This window comes from Malaclemys terrapin, chromosome 5, assembly GCF_027887155.1.
Source record: "Malaclemys terrapin pileata isolate rMalTer1 chromosome 5, rMalTer1.hap1, whole genome shotgun sequence".
NCBI lineage: Eukaryota > Metazoa > Chordata > Testudines > Emydidae > Malaclemys > Malaclemys terrapin.
In genome coordinates, this window is record NC_071509.1 from 117485529 (window position 1) to 117505481 (window position 19953).

Consider the following 19953-nt stretch of genomic DNA (forward strand, 5'->3'; position numbering starts at 1 on the left):
ACTCCAGGTTCCTCCTCTGGTGTTACCCAGGCTCTGGCCTCCCGCCTTCAGAGACACCTCAGACTTTCCCGCCCAGGCTCCGACCCAGCCCCTTCAGAGTCACCTCAGCCTTTCCAGCCCACACTCTGACACCTCCCCCTCTTCAGAATGACCACAGCATTTCCCGCCCAGGCTCCCACCTCCCCATCCCCTTAGGGTCACCTCAGCGTTTCCCGCCCAAATGCTGGACTCCTCCTCCTCTGCCACCTCAGACTTTCCTGCCCAGGCTCCGACCTCCGACTCTTTCCGAGTTACCTCAGCCTTTCCCGCCAATGCTCCGACCTCACCCACCTTCAGAGTCACCACAGACTTACCCACCCAGGCTCTGACTCCCGCTCCCCAACCACTTCAGTTTCACCTCAGTTTTTCCCATCCAGGCTCTCACCGCCCCCGCCCCCGCCCCGCTGTTCAGAGTCACCTCAGTGTTTTCTTGCCGAGGCTCTGACACCTCCCCCTCTTCAGAATCACCACAGCATTTCCCGCCCAAGCTCCAACCTCTCCACCCTCTGAGGGTCACCTCAGCTTTTCCCATCCAGGCTCTCACCGCCCCGTCGTCCCCCGCCCCCCCGCCGTTCAGAGTCACCTCAGCCTTTCCAGCCCACGCTCTGACACCTCCCCCTCTTCAGAATCACCACAGCAATTGCCGCCCAGGCTCCCACCTCCCCACCCCCTTAGGGTCACCTCAGCGTTTCCCGCCCAAGTGCTGGACTCCTCCTCCTCTGCCACCTCAGACTTTCCTGCCCAGGCTCCGATCCCCGACTCTTTCGGAGTTACCTCAGCCTTTACTGCCAATTCTCCGACCTTACCCCCTTTCAGCGTCACCACAGACTTTCCCGCCCAGGTTGTGACCCCCGCTCCCCAACCACTTAAGATTCACCTCAGTGTTTCCCATCCAGCTCTCACCTCCCCATCCCCAGTTCAGAGTCACCTCAGCGTTTCCCGCCCAGGCTCTGACCCACCCCCTTCAGAGTCACCACAGCCATTATGTTTATGTTTATGTATCTTTAGCATCCTCATAGCCAAGATGGAGTCTGCTCTGCAGGCAGCTCTGACCAAGAAAAGGGCCACGTGGGAACGCAGCAGGGAAAGATCCTTCTACCCCAGGGGCATCTGTTCCAACCCCGCCAGAGTGAACACACACACACACACACACCGGAAGAATATAGGAAAGGGAAATATTTGTTTCCACAGGGATGAAAGGAGAAAAATAACAGGGGGAAAGATGTGGGAAGCAGTAAGACAGGATTTCATTCATTACAAGGCCCCACTAGTATCACAGTCGGAAAGAACTGGGGGGAGAACGGTAATTCTATTTTGTAGAGGAGTTTGCTATTTCAAAATCAGATTTCATTCTGATTTGGAATCATATTCAAAAATTTTGAAATTCTGTGTGAAATGGAATTGCTGATCTCCACTGAGCTCTAAAGCAGCCTTGTAGGCTGCCCCAAAGCTGGAGATCCTTGGAGCCTTACAAGACCTAGCTCCACGGTAGCACACCTGGTGGGCTGTCCTGGAGCCATAGACCCTAAGAGCCCTATCTGGGGCTCCCGCAACTTTCAGGCTCCCAGCTTCCCATCAGCCCACCAGGCAGGCAGCTGAGGAGCTGGGAGCCTGGAAACCCAGGTTCCCCAGCAGCGTGCCACATGGTCTATCAAGGAGCCCGGCAGCTGAGCTGTCAGGAAGCCAAGCAAGTTCTGCCTGGCCGGCAAAATTCCATTGGAAACATGCTTGGTTTCTGGTGGATTCTGTCAGAATTGACACAGTCCTGCAGTGTGTTTCAATTTCAACAAAAGAGCAAACTCTGGCAATTGTTTCTTTCTAACAAGCTCCGCTAATTAGCAGTGGAGAGCAACACGACACAATAGTTTTAAACAATAAGGTCATCATAGACAAATCAAACAGCAGGGAAGATAATTTTTAAATAGGCAGAAGGTATGGTAATTATTCAGTGGAAATGCAACCTGCACCAATGCAGTCTTTGAGAGGTTTAGCCAACTTTACACCAGGTTAACTAGCAGCAACCTATTCTATTGAATAGTCAGTCCTGACAGATCTTTTGTTTAGCTGTGGAAGCCCTTTCTTTTTCTAGGTACGCATGATGACTCTGGCTGAGGTATGCTAGAATGGTACTTTGCTGAATTAGAGCCCTCATCATCATACCATCGGGTTTCAGGTCTCTCATAGCGGGCCATTCATCCTCTAAGAAGGAAGAAGCCAGTGCACCTGCGACTCATCAGCTGCCTCTGAATTGGGTTTAAGTGAAGGGGGAAAGGGGCAAGTCAGAGTACCAGTAAACAGAGAAAAGATGACTATTGAATCTATTGAAGTCATGGAGTTCCCCTAGTGTAACTGCAGCTGCTGCACACTTCTTCACGGGCTTTTTCTACAGCAGGCGAACAATCACCTAATATTGAGTATTTGCTTTCCAAGTTGCCCACTTTTGAATAATAAATCATAGGGCAAGGGTAATAAATAAAAAGCACATCCCCATGCATATTTCAATGGAACAAAAAGCACCTGGTATAGGAGAAATGAATTAACAAATGCAAAGAGAGAGAGGCTGTTTCAATTCATTATGCACAAGAGAGTTTTCTTCACAGCATTAGGAAAATTAATGCCTCCATAGTGAATTATATCTTCATGCACCCTACCAAAGTTAATCTCTAGTTCTCTCCCACCCCTATAGAATCTCATTTTTAGTAAAAATTCTGTTTAGTGCTTGTAGATCTCAAAACACTTTACAAATGAGGTCAGTACAATCATCTCCCCTCCCCCACTTTTTTTTTTAAATGGAGGGGGACACTGGCACAGGGAGGCAAAGTGACCACCAAGTGACCCAAGGACAGCCAGTGACCCAGCAGCAGAGGCAGGAATAGAAACCAGGTCGCCTGAATCCCAGGCCAGTGCTCTAAACCACTAGACCACACTACCTCACATGTATTAGCATATTGAAAATTGAGTGCACCGTAAAAGTCAATTTCTGAGAAACTTGGGATTGAATTAAATATAAAAATATTACATTAATCTACTTTTTAAAAAATGTCTGAACGGGAAAGGTGCAGAAACCAGGGGACCTTGCTAGTTTTAGTCCAATCTTATCATAGCCACAATCATATATTGTGCTCAGGAAGTGAGCTCTAGGGCCTGCAGATCTCAAGCAATCTATAAGCCTGGGAACAGTGAAGGAACCAAACAAAGGCCTATTCTTGTGCACCTTAGAAGCTTTAGGAGGGCAACCTTATGCACCTAAGTGGCAGTGCGATCTCCATCCTCAAGATCACACTGCAGTCTGCCCCAAACGTGTGATCCAAGAGAAAAATCAAACTTGCACCACTACAGGGTAGTTACTTCCAACGACCGCATGAAAAGGGTAAAAAGATGTTAATTAAATTAAACGTAACAATACCAAAATTCTTCACAAGTTTATCAGATTCCTTTTTGTTTAGCCAAAGAAAGAACTGAGACTATACTTGAATGTATACATTTTATTCATTGAATTACATAAATAGTAACAAATACATTCATAAATAAGGAGTTACAGAAAGCAAAGCAATGTGATATGACAATCAAAGTTCAATCCATGCATTTAACATGGGGTCGTTATCACACTTTTATCAAATAGGTATAATCAGACCTAGATAATTCATTTCACACATCAGAAAGCGGCGATTTTAGCAAAATCATCTTAATACAGAACAGAATTAACTACCAGTGTAAGTCCTTTAATACAGGTCATTGTTCAACATGGAATTGGCAGAAGTGGAAGTTTTCCACAATTATTACACTTTGAAAAGCTCAATAAGGTTTAAGGGATCCCCTAAAGCTGCAGAAATGCTACCCTCTTGAAAGTCTCTGGAGATATCTTTATTCTGCCTGGTCATCTTCATCCCAGATTTTGGAATTAGGAATGACAGTAAGAACTGAGGTAGCCAGGTGGATCCTGCATCCCTGTTGAGCTAAAAATTCAAACCTCAGTGCTTTCAAACACCTACCCGAAATTAACTTTCACACCAATCAAATTTCACCAAACAGGCAACCTCAGCTTTCCCCTCTAAAGACATCTACTAATGTACGGATACAAAAACATCTAAAATTGCCAACAATTCACACTAAACCAATACCAGAAAAATAGTCATAATCACAAAATACTGCACCTCTACCCAAATACCAAGACTTAACAGAAAAATACCTACCTAAAACATCCACATCATCATCCTTTGAATTCAAGAAGCGTAAAAGACTACTAAAACACCACGACTGCCACTTCCACCAATGGACACAACTACTAAAAACACTCTCACTTCTGACACAATAGGTGCAAAGTTAATATTGAATGTGTGGTACACTTTGGTTGGTGTGACCATTTAAGTAGAGTAGGTGTTTGAAAGTTGTGAAGTGCGGAGAGTAACTGCCAGTTGCCAGAACATTTAGTTTTGTTTGCTTCCTTTTAGAAATGTGTGAGAAATACACAAGTTAGGCCTTCTTCTCCACTTCTGCTTCATGATGCCTGAATCAGAGAGAGGGAGCACAAGGCGTGTGTAAATGAGAACCGCTTTCGACAACGGTCCAAAACCGCCCCGGACACTCACTTTCGGATCGTACCACCAATAGCATGTCAGGTCTCCAAGAGTCCAAGAAGTGAGTAGAAAGCAGGAGACTTGGCTGCAGAATTCCAGGCATGTTGGAAGCGCTGTTGGATGGGCCGGAACTCTGGACACAGTCTCATGGGGGTGCCAGAAATAGTAGTAGATAAGACCTGTACCCTGTTTACAGGGTGCTCATTCAGGGCAGTGGCTGCATTTGGCCAAGTGCCAAGAGACTAGAGGGCACAGACCCGATCCCTGATTACAGGGAAGTCGTTCGCAACAGGTTGTGAAGACAGCACGAGGCCAAGAGACCCAGAGGGCCTCGGAGACGCACACCCTAGTTACAGGGAGGCCAAGCTGCCCACATAACGGAAATGATTCTAATTACCCAGATTTCAAAAGCGAGATGCAACCTGTACCCTGATTACAGCGTGGTCGCTGGCATTAGCCAAAGAGGAGAGACCATAACCTGAATGACAGGAAGGTCAAGCTCTCAAAGTACCAAAGAGCTCAATATGTCCTATCCTAGAGAGGCTTGTGACATAGACCCTAATTACAGGGTTGTCACGCTGACTAATGGGGCAGAGCACGGCGTAAAGCCAAATGAGCAAGAGGGCAGAGACCCAGACCCCAGATACAGAGCGGTCACATTGCTCAGATTAACAAAGAGCTCAATGCCCCTCCAAAGACAGGGGGAGGAGACGTGCACCCCGATGACAGGGCAGTCACCCTCAATAGCCAGATAACGGAGCAGAATGTCAAAACGACACAATAGCACAGACCGGGACCCAGCTTACAGGGCGGTCACGCTGCTCAAGGTATTAAGAGGCTCGAGATTCCCCTACAGTCTAATTACATGACCTGAGGCCTGATTTGAGGTTGGTTACTGTGCCCAGAGTTCCTTTCCTTTTCCTCCATCTTCTTTTCTCCTCTGTGTGTGGCATTCCTGACACTTCCTTCTTCTCCACTTGTGCTTCATGATGTCTGAAACAGAGAGAGAGAGAGTGTGACAATGCAGTTCTGGCGGAACCCAACTGAGAGTGCCAACTCAGGACAAATTGCTAAAACAGGGCAGTTACAGCCCAAGGCTGGGGTTTTTCCACCTCTAAGGCCAACCAAACCAGCCAGACTAAGACTTCGGTCTCATCCCACTGGCTAACCGCAAGTCTCACAAGCAATCTCCTTAGACACTCCAGTTTCCCATTATTACCACCAGTGCCACTCGTTATGGGGACAAATGGTTATGAAAACCAATACCCCAGTAAAAGAAAAAGGTTCTCCTGATCCTAAAGGACCAAGCCCCAGACCCAGGTCAATATACAAATCAGATCTTACCCACAAATCACGCTGCTGCCAATCCTTTAGAATCTAAAATCTAAAGGTTTATTCTTAAAAGGAAAAGATAGAGATGAGAGTTAGGATTGGTTAAATGGAATCAATTACATACAGTAATGGCAAAGTTCTTGGTTCAGGCTTGCAGCGGCGATGGAATAAACTGCAGGTTCAAATCAAGTCTCTGGAATACATCCCCAGCCGGGATGGGTCCTCAGTCCTTTGTTCAGAGCTTCCGTTTGTAGCAAAGTTCCTCCAGAGGTAAGAAGCAGGATTGAAGACCAGATGGAGATGAGGCATCAGCCTTATATAGTCTTTTCCAGGTGTAAGAACACCTCTTTGTTCTTACTGTGGAAAATTACAGCAAGATGGAGCCTGGAGTCACATGGGCCAGTCCCTGCATACTTTGCTGAGTTACAAGGCGTATCTGCCTTCTCTCAATGGGTCCATTGTATAGCTGATGGTCCTTAATGGGCCATCAAGCAGGCTAGGCAGAGCTAATCTCAGCTTGTCTGGGATGTCACCCAGAAGCATAGCATAAGTTTGCCATACAGACAGTATAGAGCCAATATTCATAACTTCGACTACAAAACTGATACACACATATAGACAGCATAATCATAACCAGTAAACCATACCCTTGTCCTAGACACCCCATTTGACCCCCTTTATACAAGATTTGGGTGCCACTACAGGACTTTGGTTGCAACAATGATCTATACGGTCCCAGTTTATGTCAATAACATCACAGAGAGCACAAGGCGTGGGTAAGTGAGAACCGACAATGCCACGTGCCGCACGCAAACTCAGTGTAATCTACTGATACACTGTTCCTTTCCGCATCTGCGGACAGTCTGGATATTTCTTCGGGCAGAATTAGACCCTCGCTAGCTGAGCACCATCTTTCGGAAACCGGCCATCGGCGGGCGCCCCCCGCCGATGGCCTGGCGGCCATCGGCGGGCGCCCCCCTCCGATGGCCTGCAGACATCTTTGGCATCTCACCCCCTTACTGGGTCCCAAACCCATAGAGATGTTCAGCCAGATGGATGAGGTGGAAGCAAGGGACTATGAACTGTTCAAACAAGTCCTGCTGCGCAAGTTTGAGCTGACCCCCCGAGGCGTACAGGAAAAAGGTTCCTGAGTGTGCAGAAGACCCAGGGGGTGACCTATCTGGAACTGGTCACACTGATTGGGGAAATACACCCGCAAGTGGGTGAATGGGGCGGGGCCCAGACCAAGGAGGACGTGATTGAATTATGGAGCTGGAGCAACTGTATGAACTCTGCCCCCCTGACCTGAGGATGTAGTTTGCAGACAAGAGGCCGAAGGACCTGTGCCGTGCAGGGCTGCTGGCGGATGAGTTTGTAGTTAGCAAACTCGGGCAATGGAAGGGAATCCCAGGGGGACAGGCCCACGTCAGTGCAGAAGGGGGGGGGGGGGGTCACCCAGGGGCTTCCCTGAAGGAAGTCTTGGAGAAATCCCTCCTGAGAGGCACAGCCAATACCAAAGCTGACCCACCAGCCCCTGGAGACCAATGGGACCTGAGGTGTAATTACTGTGGGCAGGGGGGCCACAGATGGGCCCGGAGCCAAAAGCTCAGGGACAGAATGAGCAGACCGAGCCCTCAAAGGGGTTGGATCCCCAGGCAGGTGGGACTGGCAGTTTAGCAATGGCCCAAGAGGGAGAAGTCTCCCAGGCCAGCTCCTCGGGGAGGCTTGATGCTCAGTGTACAGGGTGGGTGTGGGGTGGCCCCTGAGGAGCGAGTGCCTCATTCCCCTGGAGGTGGATGGGAAGCAGGTCACTGGGACGTGAGGTGACACTGGCCCGGCCCGAGGTGGTGGCCCCAAACCGGCTGGTGTCCAACACCTACCTAACCCTGACGGGTGTCTGCGAGCCCCCATTTAAGGTACCCATGACCAGGGTACATCTGAAATAGGGGGCCAAGAAGGGCCCCAAAGATGTGGGGGTGCATTATCAGTTGCCTACCGAGGTGCTGATGGGGGGGAGTGACCTGGCAGATTGGCCGGGCAGCTCCCAGAGTGCCCTAGTCATCACTTGTAGCCAGAGCCAGCGAAGGGCATTCTGCCCTGACATGGGGGGCGGTGGCCTGCCGCGGGTGCAGGTTCCTACCCCAGCGGGAAAAGAGTCATTGGGGACAGGACTTGGCGGGGCTGCGGCCTGGGACCCAGCCACTGAGAGGGAGCAGGTCCTCATCCCTTCCCCAGCCGCTGAATTCCAGGCCGAGCTGCGGAAAGATCCCTCTTTAGAGAAGCTAAGGGAACTTGCTGGCCACAGCCCGGCAAAACCCCTGGGGGTAGGCTGCCTGGAAACATTCCTGTGGGAGAAGGGATTCCTGTCTTGGGAATGGGCTCCCCAAGGGGAAGTGGAACTGGGGGAGAGCGGGGGGGGGGAAGGGAGGAGATCAGGAGACAGCCAGTGGTCCCCCAGAAGTACTACCGCAGGCTACTGTACCTGGCCCATGATGTCCCTCTCTCGGGATACCAGGAAATCCAGCGCACCAGGCAGAAGCTGCTACAGAACTTACACTGGCCTGGGATCTTTGATGCCATCCAGCAGTACTGCAGGTCCTGCAATCCCTGCCAGAGGGTGGGGAAGGCCCAGGACAAGGAGAAAGCAGCTTTGAGGCCCCCGCTCATCATAGAGGAGCCTTTCCAGAAGGTGGCCGTGGACATAGTGGGACCCCTCAGCAAGGCAATTCGGACAGGGGAAAAAAATACATTCTGGGGGTGGTAGATTTCGCTACTCCCTATCTTGAGGAGGTGGCCTTGTCTGTTTTCAGCAGAGTGGGGGGTTCCCCAAGGAGCTCCTTACAGACCAGGGCTCCAATTTCATGTCAACTCTGCTCCGGTGCTTGTGGGAGAAGTGTGGGGTCCGACGCACCTGGGCCTCAGCGTATCACCTTCAGTCCAACGGGCTGGTGAAGAGGTTCAATGGGACCCTAAAGATGCTGCTGAAAACCTTCATGAACCAGCACTCACAGGACAGGGACAAGTTGTGATGTTATTGATATAATCTGGGACCATATAGGTCATTGTTGCAACCAAGGTCCTGTAGTGACACCAAATCTGGTATAAAGGAGGTCAAATAAGGTCTCTAAGACAAGGTTCTGGTTTGCTGGTTATGTTTATGCTATCTGGATGCATCGATCATTGTTGTATTTAAAGTTAGAAGTATTGGCTCTATACGGTCTGTATTTCATAATTATGCTGTGCTTCTGGGTGACACCCCAGACAGGTTAGTGTCAGCTCTGCCTAGCCTGCTTGATGGCCCCTTAAGGACCATCGGCTATACAATTGACCCATTGAGAGAAGGCAAATATGCCTTGCAACTCAGCAATGTAGGCAGGGACTTGCCCATGTGACTCCAGACTCCATTTTGCTGTAATTTTCCATAGTAAGGACAAAGAGGTGTTCTTACACCTGGAAAAGACTATAAAAGGCTGATGCCTCATCTCCATCTCGTCTTCAATCCTGCTTCTTACCTCTGGAGGGACTTTGTGTAGAGCTGCCGTTTGTAGCAAAGGACTGATGACCCATCCCAGCTGGGGATGTACGCCAGAGACTTGATTTGAACCTGCAGCTTAGTCTATCACGGCTACAAGCCTGAACCAAGAACTTTGCCATTACTGTATGTCATTGATTCCATTTAACCAATTCTCTCTCTCCTCTATATCTTTTTCCTTTTATGAATAAACCTTTAGCTTTTAGATTCTGGCAACAGCGTGATTTGTGGGTACGATCTCATTTGTATATTGACATGAGTCTGGGGCTTGGTCCTTTGGGATCCAGAGAACCTTTTTTTCTTTTACTGGGGTATTGGTTTTCATAACGAGTGGCACTGTTGGTGATACTGGGAAACTGGAGTGTTTAAAGGGAACTGCTTGTGTGACTTGTGGTTAGCCAGTGGGGTGAGACCAGAGTCCTCTTTGTGGGGCAGGTTTGGTTTGCCTTAGAGGCGGAAAAACCCCAGCCTTGGGCTATAACTGCCCTGTTTTAAGCAATTTGTCCTAAATTGGCACTCTCAGTTGGGTCCTGCCAGAACCAGCATCGTTACAGTGGCGTAGTCGTGCTAGGATCCACAGAACCAGGTCAATTAAGCTCTGGGTCAGAACCCCACGCCATCCAAATTTGAATTTTGGGATTGAGAGTTTGGTTGGTTAAAGAGCAGTTGCAATGGGTAAGCAAAGAGCATATGAGGGCCTTGGCAAAAAAGCCCTGGAAGATTTGTGTTCAGAAAAGGGGATAAGCTTTAGAAAGAAAGCTACAAATCAAGAACTGAGTGAGCTGTTAATGGCCAGTGATCCGGGGGCAAGAGCGCAGCCCTTACCGGAGGCTACAGAAGATGCAGAAAAAATGAGAGTACAGAAGGTAACAAATAAACTGTAACTTGAGCATGAAAGGAATCTAGCAGATCTTCGATTGCTGGAAAAAAAACAAAAAACAGCTGAATTAGAAAGAGAAGCTGATAAGAGAGAAGAAAGAGCTCGTAAGGGGCGTCTGGAGCTGCTGGCTGCGGAGGAGAAAGCTCCACAGATGGAACAGGAGACGGCCAAACTTCAGCTCCAAGTAATGGAAGAGTGGAGAAAGTCATCACCACCTGGTGCTCCACTTCCCCACCGCCACAAGAAAAACTGGGAAAGGATGCGTCCCATTGACAATGATACTGAGGATAGAGAGGAGTTTTTGTCTACCTTTGAATGCCTCTGCAATCTGTACCAGATCCCTGATGATCAGCGAATGCCTGTCCTGCTGGCCAGACTGACTGGAAAAGCCAGGGAGGTATTTAATGAACTGGGGGAACAAGAAGCCTTGGATTATGAGCGGTTTAAAGATTCTGTGTTAAGGCCGTTCAAGGTTACTCCTGAATCTTACAGAGTTAAGTTTAGAAAGTTTAAAGTGTCTAATGATGGCACTTCTGTAGAATGTGCTCATAAGCCCATGGGCTTTGTTAAAAAGTGGGTTGTGGGAAGCAAAGGCGCATGGGAGTTTTGAAAAACTGCTGGATTTAATAATTTTGGAACAACAGTTCTTGGACATTGTGCCTGACCACATGAGAGCAGCTGTGTGTGATAGGAACCCTGAGTCAGTCCTACGGGCTGCAGAGATTGCGGGTGCCCATACCCAAAACAGGGCTCGAGAAGGGTATAAACCCCCAGGGAAAACTAATCACCATTCTCCCCAGTTCAAGGGGTGGGGGGTGGGGAGGGGAGGAAAAGGATTTAAAAGTAAACCTGGCGCTGACTATTCTAAAGGATCTCACGGGGGCCCAGAGGATAGGAACTCTCACCACGAGAATAAACAGGTTAAATGCCATCACTGTGGTGTGCTTGGCCACATGAGACCAGATTGCCCGACCCTGAAGGGCAGCCCAAAACCAGCAACCCCAAATGCCACGGTAAATGCTAATCCTGTTATAAACTCACAGGCAGGCCACACACAGCCCACCGTTGGTGCCCTGTGTGCAAATGCTGTTTCTGTGGTCTCTGAAGAATTTGACCTTAAAACTCATATTAAAGCTAAATATGGGAAAAATAATGCAGAGTTTATTACCAGTGCAGAAGTGAATGGAGTAAGGTGTATGGCATGGAGGGACACCGCAGCCGATATTACTTTGGTTAAAGCAAGTCTTGTCAGGGAGGAAGATTATTGGCCAGATGAAAGTGTAACTGTTGTAGCCTCAGCTGAGTATTTTGTCAGGGCGTCTTTGGCTCAAATCCACCTGAAATGGAAGGGATTTGAGGGCACCATGGTTGTGGGAGTAAAAAACACAATCCCTAAGGATCTTATGATTGGAAAGGATATTAGAGCTATGTTCAGTCAAGTTAACACAAACCAGGCACAGGAGAGGTTGTGTCTAAAGTTGTGTCTTTGGAAGGTTTTTCCAAAGGTTTGTCTTTGGAAAGTAGTAGTTTGGCTGTGAACGAAGTTTCTGAATGTCTGCCTGCCTAATGTTTCAGAAGTGAATCTGGAATTAGATCAAGCACAGAAAGATCTCATTGGTCAGGAAAATGTTTCTCAGGAGCAGCTTAAAGTGGATGGACAGATGGAAGCCCCAGCTGAGGGAGGAAAGGGTAGATTTTTAAGGGGTAATGAATTGGTGGCTAGTACAGCTTATACAAGTGAACCTGAAAAGGGTAACTCTCATTTGCAGACAGTAGCTCAGGGTAGTGAATAGAGCAGCAGTTTATCTGTTGGGAGTGGAAACGTGTCTGGTAAAGAAAGTTTGGATGAGCCTAGACAACCTTGTGAGCTGATGGCTTTATCTAGTCAGCAGTTTGGGAAGGCAAGGATAGCGGAAAACGAGGGCCCCTACACCTTACTTGTTTCCTGTGGGGAGAATTGTGACAGTGAAGGAAATGTGCCTGTGTCCGTCAGGGGTATTTTAACTTGCCTACGGAGGAATCTACCTCGGTCTCCAAGCAGTTGTCTGTGAACAGCCCTGCGTGCCGGGACAAGGGAAATGAGATCCCAAGCTGCGTGTTTGGAAAAGGAGAATGCGGCTCCGGCTCTTCTTTGTGAAGCAGACAGAAGGTGCCTTTCAGCCTGTGATGGTTGAGGATAGTGCAGTGGTCTCAGAGTTGGTTCTGGATTCAACTAAAGCCCAGGAAGGGAATGGTCCTAAGTTTGTGTCTGCTAGGGAGAATGGCACTGTAACTAGGTTGCATCCAGTTAGCGTCTTAGCAAAATCCCAGAGACCGGACAGTTCTGGTGCTTGTATTTTACCTGTTGCTAATGGGTGGTTGGAAAAGGATGTAGCAATTCTGTCTGATCAGGGGGATATCCTAGCCAGGACACCAGGAGAGCAGAAAGGTGATTTGACTGATGGTGTGGAAACTTGTGGCAAGAAGGAAAAACTTCCTGAACTTGTGTGTGGCTAGCTTGTTGGAAAGACACTGGTGTTGGGACAGGAATGTCTCCATGCTAATTCCTTAAATGAGCAGTCTGTGCTTCAGGGTGTGACAGATTTGGTTACTGGTGTTTCAGAGCAGAACAGTTTTATGGCTGAATGCTTGAGGCCGGCCACAGGGGAGAGCAAGCAAACTCTCACCCTCAGCCTCTTGGGATTTGTGTGGTCTCTCTTTAGGACAGGAGTCCAGTCTTCAAATTGGTAGCAGCTAAGAATTTAAAAGCTAGTGTTTGCGTTGATGCAAATTACCTGACTGACTGGGAGAAGACAGACTTGCTAATAGCTGTTAGCACAGACAGCCCACCCAATCAGCCAGGGAATTCTGTTAAGCAAGAGAAATCAGGATTTAAACCTTCAGGACATGGAGGAAAGAGAACTTACTTTGGCAAAGGGAAGCCCCACGTTAACCCTAAAATGCCCAAACCCCAATGGTATGGAGCCAAAGGTGTGGCATAACAAACAGGATTGTAAATGGACACTTGCAATGAATTTGTTCTTATTGCCAACGATAATTTTTGTAACTAATGTGTTGCTATTACCAAGAACTGTAAAAATGTGCAATGTGCCTAATCTGGCGAGGGCGAGAAAAAACAACAAACAAACAAACCACACCACCTTGAACATGTTAAAAGAATTACATGAGAACATACTTTATGTTAAGGGCCTTGTTAAACTGATAATTCACAGTTGATGCCTGTGAACAGTATGGGAATTTTCAACAGGGGAAAAGACATTCCAAACCTAATGTGCTGTATGAAAAGGGAAACCGAGGCATACTACCACATTGCTGTCACGGCTAAATGCCAGGATTCCTATACTATAGACAACATTAATCTCTACATTGACTTGATGTTAACCGGGTTCCAAACATTTGCCAGAGCTTGTATGGATAAAGTAGCTATGTTCTTTAGCATTTGGCAAAAGAAAATGAAACATACAGAAACCATGCTGCAAGAGCAGATCCAATCCATTATTGTTCTAACCAAGTTTTACCTGGAGTTTGTAACGAGATTAAAGCAGGTTATTGAACGGGACTTGGATAAACCATTTCTGTTTTACACGAATACGGCTTCTAACCCAATACTAGCTGTAGTGAGACGGAACCAAGGATGGGGGGCTCTTGGGATGTAGTCAGTGATGTTGGAGTCATCCCTTCCTGCATCAGTTTTGCATTGGGGGTGTGACATTATTGATATAATCTAGGACCATACAGATCATTGTTGCAACCACGGTCCTGTAGTGGCACCAAAGCCGGTAGAAAGGAGGTCAAATAAGGGCTCTAAGACAAGGTTCTGGTTAGGATTATGCTAGCTGGATGCATATATCATTGTTGTATTTAAAGTATTGGCTCTATACTGTCTGTATTTCAAAATCATGCTGTGCTTCTAGGTGACACCCCAGACAAGTCAGTGTCAGCTCTGCCTAGCCTGCTTGACGGCCCATTAAGGACCATCGGCTATACAACTGACCCATTGAGAGAATGCAAATACGCCTTGTAACTCAGCAAAGTAGGCAGGGACTTGCCCATGTGACTCCAGACTCCATTTTGCTGTAGTTTTCCATAGTAAGGACAAAGAGGTGTTCTTACACCTGGAAAAGACTAGAAAAGGCTGATGCCTCATCTCCATCTTGTCTTCAATCCTGCTTCTTACCTCTGGAGGGACTTTGTGTAGAGCTGCCGTTTGTAGCAAAGGACTGATGACCCATCCCAGCTGGGGATGTACTCCAGAGACTTGATTTGAACCTGCAGTTTAGTCTATCACTGCTGAAAGCCTGAACCAATAACCTTGCCCTTACTCCAGTATCAGAGGGGGAGCCGTGGTTGTTGCTTTTTACAGATTCAGACCGAGGCTCCTGGGGCACCTTTAAGACTAACAGAAGGATTGGGAGCGTAAGCTTTCGTGGGTAAGAACCTCACTTCTTCAGATGCGAGATGACTTGCATCTGAAGAAGTGAGGTTCTTACCCACGAAGGCTTACACTCCCAATCCTTCTGTTAGTCTTAAAGGTGCCCCAGGAGCCTCTGTTGCCATTACCGTATGTCATGGATCCCATTTAACCAATTCTCTCTCTCTCTCCTATATCTTTTTCCTTTTATGAAGAAACCTTTAGATTCTAAAGGATTGGCAACAGTGTGATTTGTGGGTAAGATCTGATTTGTATATTGACCTGGGGCTTGGTCCTTTGGGATCAAGAGAACCTTTTTTCTTTTGCTGAGGTATTGGTTTTCATAACCATTTGTCCCCATACCAAGTGGCACGGTTGGTGATACTGGGAAACTGGAGTGTCTAAGGGAACTGCTTGTGTGACTTGTGGTTAGCCCGTAGGGTAGGACCAAAGTCTTCTTTGTCTGACCGCTTTGGTTTGCGCAGCGGTAGAAAAACCCAGCCTTGGTCTAACTGCCCTGTTTTAAGCCATTTGTCCTGAATTGGCACTCTCACTTGGGTCCCACCAGAACCAGTATTTACCCCAGCTGTTGTTCCCCTACTGGGAAGGGGCCCAGAAATCAACCGTGTTCTCTCCTTTCGAGTGGCTGTATGGGAGGAGAGTAAGGGGACCTGTGGACTTGTTGAGGGACGAATGAGAGGGGAAGGCCTCCCCGATGGAAAATCAGAAGTGGAGTATGTACTGACTTTCTGGGAAAGCTTGCTGAGCTCATGGACTTGGCCGGGGAGAATTTAGCCAGGGCCCAACGTAAGCAAAAGGTCTGGTACAACCGCCCAGCGCGTTCCCGCTCCTATGCTACCGGGGACCAGGTGACAGCTCTCATTCCCATAAGAAAGAACAAACTACAGGCTGCCCGGGACAGGCCCTTTAAGGTCATCAAGCAGCTGAATGAGATCAACTATGTAGGGAAACCCTTGCGGCCAGAGTCAGGTGCCAGCACAGTGAGAGTCCATGAAAATGTTACATTTCTTCTGGGATGATTAGATCCTCAACAGCTGAACACATCTTTATGAAACTTAGTCAACCTAAGAATGGCCATACTGGGTCAGACCAAAGGTCCAGCTAGCCCAGTACCCGGTCTTCCACCAGTGGCCAATGCCAGGTGCCTCACAGGAAATGAAAACAACAAGTCATCATGCGATCCACCCCATCGCCCATGCCCAGTTTTGGGCAAACAGAGGCTAGGGACACCATCCCTCTTTCCAACAGATTTTGCAATTTAAAGCAGATTCACCCAGTCCCTTAACTGCCATCATAAAGACACACGTACATATGCTGGACGTGGATGTTCAAGAAGCAAACTTTTACATTTCTACCTTTCTTGTAGGACTCTCCGGGCCAAATGTTTAACAGACCTCCTTACAGGCTTCAACATTTGTAGGCAGATTTCTTTGCATGGCAAATTGATCAGTTACATGTAGTTTCTGGATTTGCTTAAGACTTTGTGCAAATGCCAAGGTTTGGTCCTAAAAGATCTGTTAGCTAGCAGTCAACAGGAAACCAAAACCTACTTCTAAAGCAGATAACTAAAAGTTACCTATTGACTTTGAAATATTGGCCCCACCTCCTCAGTATCTACTGCCTGTCCATTAGTCCTTCCCAGAAGGTCAGTAACAAGAGTAGCCACTTTTATACAGAAAATATGGGCATGCCAAGAAAAGACACCATCAAGGTGAGTTGTCCTAACCCCCTACAACAAGGTATCATGTGGATGTTAAATTGAGGGGAAGACAGTCCCTAAAGTAACAGATTTTTGTTTGAGACTTCCAGCTATGCACAACAGAAGCAGGAAACAACCCCCCTGCCCATCCCAGATGAAGCCCTGGCTGCAGCAATACATGCCTTTACCTTCCACTCTACTGCCTCAATCAGCCCAATCAAGATGAAGCTTCAATTGGTCCAGCATGCTGGCCAAACTCCTGACAGCATCACCTTGGCAACAGCTTATTAGGCCACGGTCAACGCTCTGGAGTGTCTCCCCAGTGCTGGATTTGCTTTGCGGTCCTAGGCCTAATCTATAAAGCCCCAATAATGTGAGCTAGATCGGGGCTCTGTGCAGCCCTTCAAGAATACACCAAGCCACACAGGAAATATGACTGACAGCGCTTGGGGGGGGCGGAAAACAAAACAACAACAAGCCCACCACTCACTGCACAAGTTACACTTCCCTCTGGAGCCGAGAGCCCTCACCTGTGGAGCATCCCTCTGCTGGGGATCAGGAAGAGCCCATATATTTTACAAAATAAAATGCTGGAACATCCTTGAAGGCCTGCCCCAATAGAGGGCAATGGGGCAACCGTCTATTTCTGGAATGGGACACATTTTGAAAATAGATCCCAGAGGGCTCATTTCTATACAGCAATGAACAATTCTTGTTCTAAATAGAATGGTGTTAGCCACCTATATAAAGTATTCGAGCGATGGCTGTTTTACTGTTGGCTAGTGTAGATACATACCCAGCAGCACTTGGCCATGGCACCAGCTGCACTATTACCTAGTGCTTCTATTTTGTGAATTACACTGGGGGGGGATGTGATCCTTTAGTTGGGTTTATTTTCTTCTTTGGGGAATCACGGCTTGCTATGCCAGTGAACAAATGAGTCAGGGGATCTCAGGTCTCTTTGCACGTATGGAATAGGCACATGTATGTATACAAATGAACTGATGTCTGCATGGATATGTTCTGCTTCACCCCAACCCCCCTACTTTTTGCAGTCCAGCATCTTGAGAGTGACAAACACACAAGCAATTCTGAACCATGCAGGTTATGACCTCAGACAGTTAGTGAGCTGGTGAAAAAGGAGTATTTAAGAAAGCACATAATTACAGGAAAATTTAAATGCCACAGTTTTTGGCAAGAGTAGTTCAATCGGGGCTAAGGAAACTGAGGCATTTAGACATACATGCATACCTGGTTGGATGGTCTCTACACTATGCTGTTTAAGACCCTTTATCAAGGCTTTCCATTGGCATTTATACCTGGGAAGAGGAAGAGTTCTGATCTTAGGTTGAAATAATCCTGGGAAATGTAGTTCAGCAAGGGACTACAATCATTTGAATTCGCTGAATTGCAGCATCAAGTCTGTTCTATTATTCTGAGCTACAATGGCTCAGAACTACTCTACCACAAAAGATCCCACATTCCTTCTGCCTTTGAAAAACATAATTAGGGCACTGACAAACATTTAGTTTCAGATTTTCAAAAGGTAGAATGGTGGGAGCTGGCAGGTATGGGGCACTTTTGAAAGTCTGGCCGCTTCACTAAAGCGCCCAAATGGGAACCGAGCTCTTGAAAATGTGGCAACAAGGGATCAATTCTGCTACAGCACATACGTCCGGTGTCTTAGTAGTAAAGTTTCGCACTGGATTCAGGGGATGACTCATGGAATGAAAGTACTGCTCAGTGAAAGTAAAGGAGAGAGGAAGCCAGCCCTTAATGCACAGAATGGGCCTTTTCTAGTGTGGAGTTTATTGTGTGTGCAGCACAATTTATGTAGAATTAAAACAAACAAAGACAGTGTGTGCAGCACAATTTATGTAGAATTAAAACAAACAAAGACAACCTACAACCAAATTTGGGCTAGGCCAGGAGCTAAGTAAATTCAAAGGTTAGCAGCACAATTATTTATATGACTTACCAGCAATACTTATCCCATCCAAAAAAGAAGAATTTCCAAGTAGGCAATCTTGGAGTTCATTTCTTCCAAAGGACCTATGGAATATCGAAGTAAACATTTCAAAAGCACGTGCAACCTGGAGTTGTTCCCCCACCCCCTGAACCGTGTATCCAATATGGACAAAGTAAATCACTTCATGTTAACTTGCTGTTGAAAGAATCCCTTCTGCAGAGAGGGGTCTAGCAGCACATGTACTCACGCAATATAGAAGTGGCCAAGGTCAGTCAGTCAGTCATTTACTGGTCACCAAAGGTGCTGTCATCAGCTGGATGTAGACTAGGGCTGAGATACAGTGCTTGCCGTGAGGGGTAGGAAAAGAGAGAGCGGACAAGGAAAACTACAAAAGTGTAGTTGTTTCAGACACGCTGCAATTAAAGGAATTTAAGAAAAAGCATTGTAACAGAGTTTACTCACCACCCTGCACGGCCTCATGGCCAGGCATGGCATCACAGTATCCTTGTGGGGTAGCAGCCCTTGTCAACAGTCACTCTGGGGCTGTGGTGGTTTCTTTTAGATAACTCACCCCTCCAGCCAGGGCACAGTCTTTAGTGCGGATGGCTGACCCTGGAAGGAACAGACTAAAGTTCTAAACTCTCTTAATAGAAATCAGAAGCTTCCAGCCTCTCCACAGCTCTTCTTCAGCGAGGTCACATTCAGACTGCAGCCCCCTTCCTGGGCTCAGCTACCCTTGTACACCACTTGCTGAGGGCTGGTAGGGGAATCCAGTCCCAATCTCAATTCTGGGTTACAGCCCAGGGCCCTGGACTGCACAACCAAGTCAAATCCTCTACCCATAGTGCAGTTTTCCCTGCACCATTTCCTTCCTCACCTCTTTCCTTCCCTTCTCGGTCTCCCAATCTGTCCCCTGGGTGCTCACTCAAGCCCCTGCAGGCACCTTTTGACTCTCTGCATTCTCTTTCCTCCAGCCCTTCCTCAGCTGGGCCCACTCAGTAGTTAAACCTGGAATCACCTAATTTCTCTCAGGTGGGGCCCATTCTGTAATCAGGGCTGGCTTAGTCAGAGGCTCTCTATTATTATCTCAGAGCTCTGGATGAGCTCTGAGAGTTGATCTCTCTCTTTCCATATATATATAAAAAAATTATTGTCAGGCTTTGGCTCTGATCCTCTTACACCAATCACTGTAACTGACTTCTACTCTGGGTTATCTGGTTTCTTTTCATGATATTGGTCTCATGTTGGGCCAGATTCTCTCCCCCTTATGTTGACTAGTACAATACCCCACAAGCAAGCCCCATTGAAATCAGTGTTAGTAGAGTGAGGTATTACTCAGTGTGAGTAGGGGTGACAGAATCTTGCCTATTATGTCTAACTAGTCTTTCTACACGTAGCAATACCAATTAAAGGCTGTTTTCTAAAGATTACACTTTTAAAAGTAGATTTTTCTCCCTGCCTAATGCAGCTGCCATCTTGTCCTTAAGATGCAG

The 19953-nt window shown here is 47.4% G+C and overlaps 1 long non-coding RNA gene across 1 annotated transcript; it reads right to left on the bottom strand.

The window, feature by feature from the left end:
• Positions 1–3579: 3579 nt before the first annotated feature.
• Positions 3580–19161, bottom strand: LOC128837610 (uncharacterized). The gene is made up of 3 exons (XR_008445001.1): positions 18923–19161; positions 18470–18543; positions 3580–5609 (listed from the first exon to the last, which is right to left on the bottom strand). It is a non-coding gene; the product is annotated as an uncharacterized LOC128837610 (long non-coding RNA).
• Positions 19162–19953: the final 792 nt, after the last annotated feature.